The sequence below is a fragment of the Tupaia chinensis genome, unplaced genomic scaffold (genome assembly GCF_000334495.1).
Source record: "Tupaia chinensis unplaced genomic scaffold, TupChi_1.0 Scaffold146837_1, whole genome shotgun sequence".
In the NCBI taxonomy this organism is placed as follows: domain Eukaryota; kingdom Metazoa; phylum Chordata; class Mammalia; order Scandentia; family Tupaiidae; genus Tupaia; species Tupaia belangeri.
The window spans coordinates 2063892-2070680 of record NW_006206691.1 but is presented as its reverse complement, the minus strand read 5'-3'; the positions used below and the strand labels follow the sequence as shown (position 1 = coordinate 2070680).

The window sequence follows — 6789 nt, the reverse complement described above, 5'->3', positions numbered from 1 at the left end:
TGCTGAATTAACTTTTCAATGTGTTGGTTATTATAGTTGCATACCAACATCATATCTCAAAAAATATTAATACAAATCATATCCCCCCACTTATGTCCTCCGGGCTAATTCATTTTGCAACTTTCCAACTCAAGGTAAATGACCCAGAACAAAGCAAAGATATTCCTCATGAATGACTAGTATAACAACAAACAAAATTGTGTTCTGCCACTGGGAATGGCTTATTCTCTTTTAAAAGTTTTTCTAGTGCTCCTGGCTGCAAATACCAAGAAAAGGCCCACTACAGCCTTTTCTATTCAAAAGGGGAATCCTTGTAGGCCGCTTCATTTTGCTCTTTCGACTTGGTCATTCTCTACCACACCACTTTGCCTTGAGTTGGGCATTCTACCTGCTAGCCTTTGGGACAGAAATCTTTACTGGAGAGATGCAAGGGAAGGACAGGGCATAGTTCTCATCCTCCCAAAGCTTAGCTGGTGAATGAAAGTAGCGAGGGAATAATTTGAGTGGCAAAATCAACTTTTGACCAGAGCCAAGTAAAGGGTCAAATACAACAAAGGCTCTATCTATGTTGTTGCACTCAATCCTCCCAACAGCCTGGGAGACAGGCAACCTCATATCACTGAGAAAAGTGAAGCTTAGAAAGGTTTCCTAAGTCACCTAGGGTCACAATCAGTACTGTGACCATGAGGGGACTTCACTCAGGTATGTGCATACACCATGAAATTAACATCACATGTTAATTAGGAGTAGATGCAGAGAGAAACATATATAAGGAAGGGACTAATGGGGTGGTTAGACGCAGAGGCAAAATTTCAGGGGGTCATAGCAAATGCATATGGCAGGTACCAGCCATTTGGACTGTTACAGGCTTATTGCGTGCCCTCCCCCTTCCCCCCCCAGTCACATGTTGAAGTTCTAACCCCTACTATGACTGTGGTTAGAGATAAGATCTACAGGAGATAATAAAGGCTAAATGAGGTCATAAAGATGGGACATTAGTCTGATAGGACTCCCTTCCTTATAAGATGAGGAAGACACCAGAAGACTCTCTTTTCCTGTGTGCTTACACAGAGGGGAAAGGCTATCTGAGGACACAGCAAGAAAATGGCTGTTTACAAGTCAGGAGGAAAGCCCTCGTCAGAAACCATTTTTTCTGATCTTGAACTTCCCAGTCTCCAGAACTGTGAGAAAATAAATTCCTGTTTAAACCGCCCAGTCTGTGGTGTTCTGTTATGGCATCCTGAGCAGACTGAGTCAGAGACACTGAGCACCAAGGACAGAAAACTCAGCCATATGTGACTGCAGTTCCACCCAGGGTGGGGCAGCAACAAGCTGGCCTCCACACGCAGCTCAGAGTAACCGAAGCTGGGCCTCCCACCTTGATCACTGGGCTCCGAACTGGTCATATGTGTGGACTAGAACTCGTGTTGCTCGCTATCATGACTATTTGTTCCAGGTCTGCCTCCTCCTTGCCCTGGACTGTGGCTGCACTGTGAAAATACCTGTGCCTCGTTCACCCTTTCATCCCAAACCTAATAATTGCTCTTTGTTTTTCTTTAGTGAACTGAGTGCTGGTCTCTGCAAAAACGGGGTGGATTTGTGTCTGCAGGAATCATCAAAGTAAGAACACAGTAAGCACCATAGACATGTAAGGGTGAAGCATTGTTTAGGCCACCCAGAGAGTTACAAGATCAGAGAAAGTGAGCTTGGCAGGCCAGAAGTGGGAAGACTCTCAGACTCATGGCCTTTTGGAAGCCAGGGATGACCTTGACAGGACACACTCAGAAGGAGAACTAGACTATAGCCTGGGAACAGGAACATATGAGGCAGATGGTGAAGGAAACATCAATTGCCAATATGAAGTGGATCTCTCACTGATGACTCCAATGTTCACTGACTGCCAACCTTGTCTAGGCACCAGGCACTGTGTGAGGTAAAACCACACCTGGTACCTGTACTCTGTCAGCTCACCCAGGGAGACGAACATGAATCCAATACCAACAAGAATAATTCTGTGACAAGCAACTTCGAACAGTAACATAAAGAAATGCTCCATGGGTTCTACAAAAACCTAGGACACCAGATTGCCAATGTCTAGGAGTCCGCTGTCCCTACAGCCGAGGAGGAGACTTATCCCCTTACCTGAAGGGAGAAGGGGAAGTGAACACTGATCCACACCCACAGCATGAGAGGCCTCATGAACCTCTGCACTTGAAACTCTTCAAGAACAAAATAGATGTTGGGACCAGAAGTTCGCATAATGGCTATGTCGCTGGACTTCCACGTAGTTGACCATGGTTCGGTCCCATGGACCCGGTGGCTTAAAACTCACGCCGGGCGCGTGTGCATGTGTGCCCAAGATCCCGAGAGGAGAATGGAGGAAAAGGGATTGTGACGTGGCCATCCCCCCTGGGGATGATTTCTTGCTTTCTGTCTCTCTGTCTCTCTGTCTGTCTGGTGAGCGCACACGCCCTATAGCGAAAAGCCTATCCAAAATAAAATAAAATAAAAGAACAAAGCAGATGTCATTCACTATGATATTCCTAATCTAAACAACAATCTCCCTCTTTTTAAAATTTCTTTCTTTCATGAGAGTAAGAGAAAGAGAGGAAGGGGGAGAGAGGGAGAGGGAGGGAGAGAGAGAGAGAGAGAGAGAGAGGCACTACACAGAGTCTCACATGGTGATCCCATCTCCCTACCCTCAGCAACCGCAGACAGTTAGGATCATGGGTGTGCATGACCAGCATCTACAGGTCAATGGAAGAGCCGAACCTGTGATCTTCCATAAGGGTCTGGCACCACTTGGGCAACAGGTTACCATTTAGCCATCAAGCTGGCCCAGACTGTCTGCTGAGGGGAACCAGAGGGGATACATGATCTATCCTGCCACAGATGACAGCGAGCATGAGGCTTAGAATGTGTTTCCACACACAAAGGATGGACCTGAATTGTCAGACAAGTCCTTTTTGCTTCAGTGATTCCTACTTTTGCTGCCTCTGGGGGTTAACTGGGATTAGGCTATCAGGCATAGACATTGTTAAACAAATGTACTCATTTTAGGTTTCTGAATGAAAATTTCAGAAGAAGATAATAAAAAGAGAAAGAACAAGTTCAAGTGAAAAATGCCAGAGGTGTGGTAGTTATTTTTAATTTTATGAATCAGAGTGAGATGGTTTGGCAGATTGAAATCATAATGTACAGTGTCAACTATGTCAATATTATCAATTTGGCTCTTATAGAATTTGACAGTGTGGGGCAATCACAAAGCACTTTAGAAAGTTCACTGTGAATGTATTCTAAAAGAGAAATGCATCAAAATGTACATTTTCAAAACCTCTTAGTTGTAGCAGTCAGTATGCTGAAGGGAGGAGGGAGGATATCAGAGTTATTTAGTATGCTCTGGATATCCACTAGATTTTTCTCAAAAAAGAAAAAAAAATTACTGTGATATTTTATTTTCCATCAATGCTACTTTCTTTTCTTTTTAAAAAATAATTACGTATCTTATTTTATTTCTTGCTATTAGTTTTGCTATAGAGCACATGTGCTCACTACAGAGAGAGACAGAGAGAGCTACAGGGAGAGAGCAAGCCACCAGGTCTGGGACTTGCACTGCAGTTAGCCATGGAGGAGGCCAGTGCCTTAATCACCATGCCATCTGCTAGTCATGCTACTGTTTTTGTTGTTGTTGTTATTTAGAGATTTCGCTACAGGGCATGTGCACTTGCCAGAGAGACACAAAGCAGGAAATCATCCCCTAGAGGAGACGGCCATACCACAATCTATTCTCCTCTTGGGATTTTGGGCATGTACACTCATGTGCCTGGCATGAGTTTCAAGCCACTGGGTCTTGGAATCAAACCGCAGTCAACTATGTGGGAGTCCAGATACCTAACCACTGTGCTATCTGCTGGTCCCGCTACTCTCTTTTCTAGTCAGACTTACTGTAACAAGAAATTCCGTAAGCACATTAGGAAAGCAAGTTTAATGAGGCTTGTGAAAGGCAAAAGAATATGTGAAAAATTTTTTACATTTATTTATTTATTTATTTATTTATTTATTTATTTAATGAGCAAGCAAGAGGGAGAGAGAAAGATAGCAACACCCCCCCCAACAGTCTTGACAATCCTAGCCTCTTCTAGTACTTCATTATAGGCATTTACATACCCATAATATTCAGGGAGTTATCTGGATGTGAACCCAGAACCTTCCCATGTGGGTCAGCTTCTGAGAGCATTGCATATTTACTGTAAGTTTTATAGCAGGTATTTATTAGGTTTGTTCTATGAAGACTCGAAGAGAATCCTGACAAGTGAAAAGTAGAGGGAGAATGATCTTTTCATTCAAAATAAAGAAAATGTGTCTCAAGTTAATCTTTTTTTGGGGGGAGGGGGGAGATATTTTTGTCATAGGGCGTGTGCGCTTGCCAGACAGAGAGAGACAGAGAGACAGAAAGCAAGAAATCACCCCCCAGGGGGGATGGTCACGCCGCAATCCCTTCTCCTCCATTCTCCTCTCAGGATCTTGGGCACACACGCGCCCAGAGTGAGTTTCAAGCCACTGGGTCTGGGATTGGAACCATGGTCGACCATGTGGGAGTCTAGTGACATAATCATTACGCCAACTGCTGGTCCCTCAAGTCAATCTTCTCCAAAGATAGAGGCAGAAGAGATGTGCTCAGAATGCTAATAGTTTCCCACCAATAGTGGTAGAAATGAGATTCACTTCTCAGATGGTGAGACTTGACATAAATGGCCTAAATCTTCCTTTTAAGTATCAAGTGCCTGGAATACCATGGGCTAGGTACCATACCAGGTGCTTCTAATCTGGTGGAGAGACCCACATACCCCAAGCAACAGTGAACCAGAGAAATATGTAACAATAATCCCATGATACTGATGAGGAGGATTTTTAAATGTGTGAGGAAAAGTAAATGCAGTAGACTGAAAACATTAGAAGCTCTGTAAGGATACTAAGACCTGAAAACAGGCACGATAGTGACTGAAAAGAACATTTTAGGGTTAGAGAAGCAGGCCAGCAGGTGGTGTGGTGGTTAAGGTGCTGGACTCCCACATGGCTGACCATGGTTTGAGGCCTGGATCCAGAAACTTGAAAATCATGCCAGTCATGTATGCATTTGTGCCCCAAAATCTCAAGAGGAGAGCTGGAGAGAAGGGATTGTGATGTGACCATCACCCCATGGGGTGATTTTTTACTTTCCCTCTCTTTTTCTTTCTCTCTCTCTCCAGCTAGTGCATGCCCCTTATTGCAAAAACCAAAAAAAAAAAAAAAAAAAAAAAAAGAGATAAAAGACAAAAGAGATGAGGCAATGTAATCAAGGTCCTTGACTCTACTGCTGAGAAATTCAGTGTTTATATTGATTCCGATATTGATCCAGGAATGAAAGAAGTATTTTAAGAAAGATCTGTCTGTCAGAGCTCAGGATATGTTAACCATAGTGTCTACAAACTGCAGTAAGTATCAGTGAAGCCTGTTCAAAAACGCAGTTTTCAAGAGTCTCAAATCCCAAGACTCAATTCAACAGCTCTAGGATTGGGACCAGGAATCTGAATTTTCACCTTGCCTCTTGGCTTTCCTCCATGGCCCTGTCTCCCCATGTCCCCTGCCAAGGCCTAGAGCAGATGATCCCCTACCAGAGTTTGACAAACAGGTTTTTCGAAGGCAGTGGTAACATAAAACAAGCCTGGCAACTGTTACTGTGACGGGGACATCAAGGTATATAAGATCTGGATGATTTTGCTGCAAGTTGTTAACTGGACCTGAAGTCTGCACTTCGAGTACCACACACCACACGCCCTCTGAGATCACATACAATCTACCACCCTCGCTTACCTTAAAATCTCCTAAGACAGTCAAATGCTTCTTCCAAGGAGACTCAGCTCTAAGATGAATAAATGGAGTTGTTTCAGCCATTGCAGACCACTTCACACCTCGGCTTACTCTCTTCTGATATCCGCCACATCTGCCAGTCTATCAATATTTCCCTTCAACAGAACATTCAAATGTGACTACAATGTGTAGGTTGCTGTCGGTAAGCAGACACAAAACTTTCTTCCTCATTCTGCCTACCTTGTTCTTATTAATGCTATCCAAGATCTCATTACCTTTTTCCGCAGTTCAAATCAGCTAGTAAACAGTAAAATTAATAGAAATAGAAAATTAACTTAATTTGTCAGGACTTTTTAGTAATCTGGTTTCTGACCACCGTAAGCACTGGAACAATTCCATCCAATTAACACTCAACCTATGTGTATATTCTTATCTTTAATGTTAGCATTTTGAATCAGTGTTATAAAATATAGATGGGCAAAATTCAATGAAGTTTTAAGTTTAAAAATAGGTTCTCTGATCCTAATGCTTGTCCTTTAAAACATCTAAATTAATCTTGTCCCTTCCAAGGGAATCTGCATGGGAGAGAAGCTGTCATGACCACAGGAGGTTCAAGGTGCAATCTCCTCAATGAGGGACCTTGGCTACAGCTAGGTCAGTAAGGAGTGGCTGCTATTGTTTCCTAGGCTATTGATTAAGCAATTTGTAACCATGGCAATGATCTTGTTTTGCAGAAAAGGTTAGTGGGGTGATGGGCAGTCCTCTATGGTAAATAAAGAAATGTTGAAATGAAACCTGCTCTTAACATTTCCTCTTCTTCTTCTTTTTTTTTTTAGAGAGAAATTTTGCTATATAGGGCAGTGTGCCCCCTGGAGAGATAGAGAGACAGAAAGTGAGAAATCACCCCCCACACCTCACCCCCGCCACCCCCCCACTCCC

General features: G+C 43.2%; 1 protein-coding gene and 1 long non-coding RNA gene across 4 annotated transcripts in view; one reads left to right on the top strand and one right to left on the bottom strand.

The window, feature by feature from the left end:
- The window catches only part of LOC102470604 (uncharacterized), a 12460-nt gene extending 10221 nt beyond the window's left edge, over nt 1-2239 (top strand). For both annotated transcript variants that reach the window (XR_337512.2, XR_003548028.1), the window contains one exon: nt 1561-2239. This is a non-coding gene — a long non-coding RNA (uncharacterized LOC102470604). The remainder of the gene's footprint in view (nt 1-1560) is intronic.
- Nucleotides 1-6789, bottom strand: part of CTNNA2 (catenin alpha 2) — a 917008-nt gene that overhangs the window by 682063 nt on the left and 228156 nt on the right. The gene's annotated exons all lie outside the window — the stretch shown is intronic.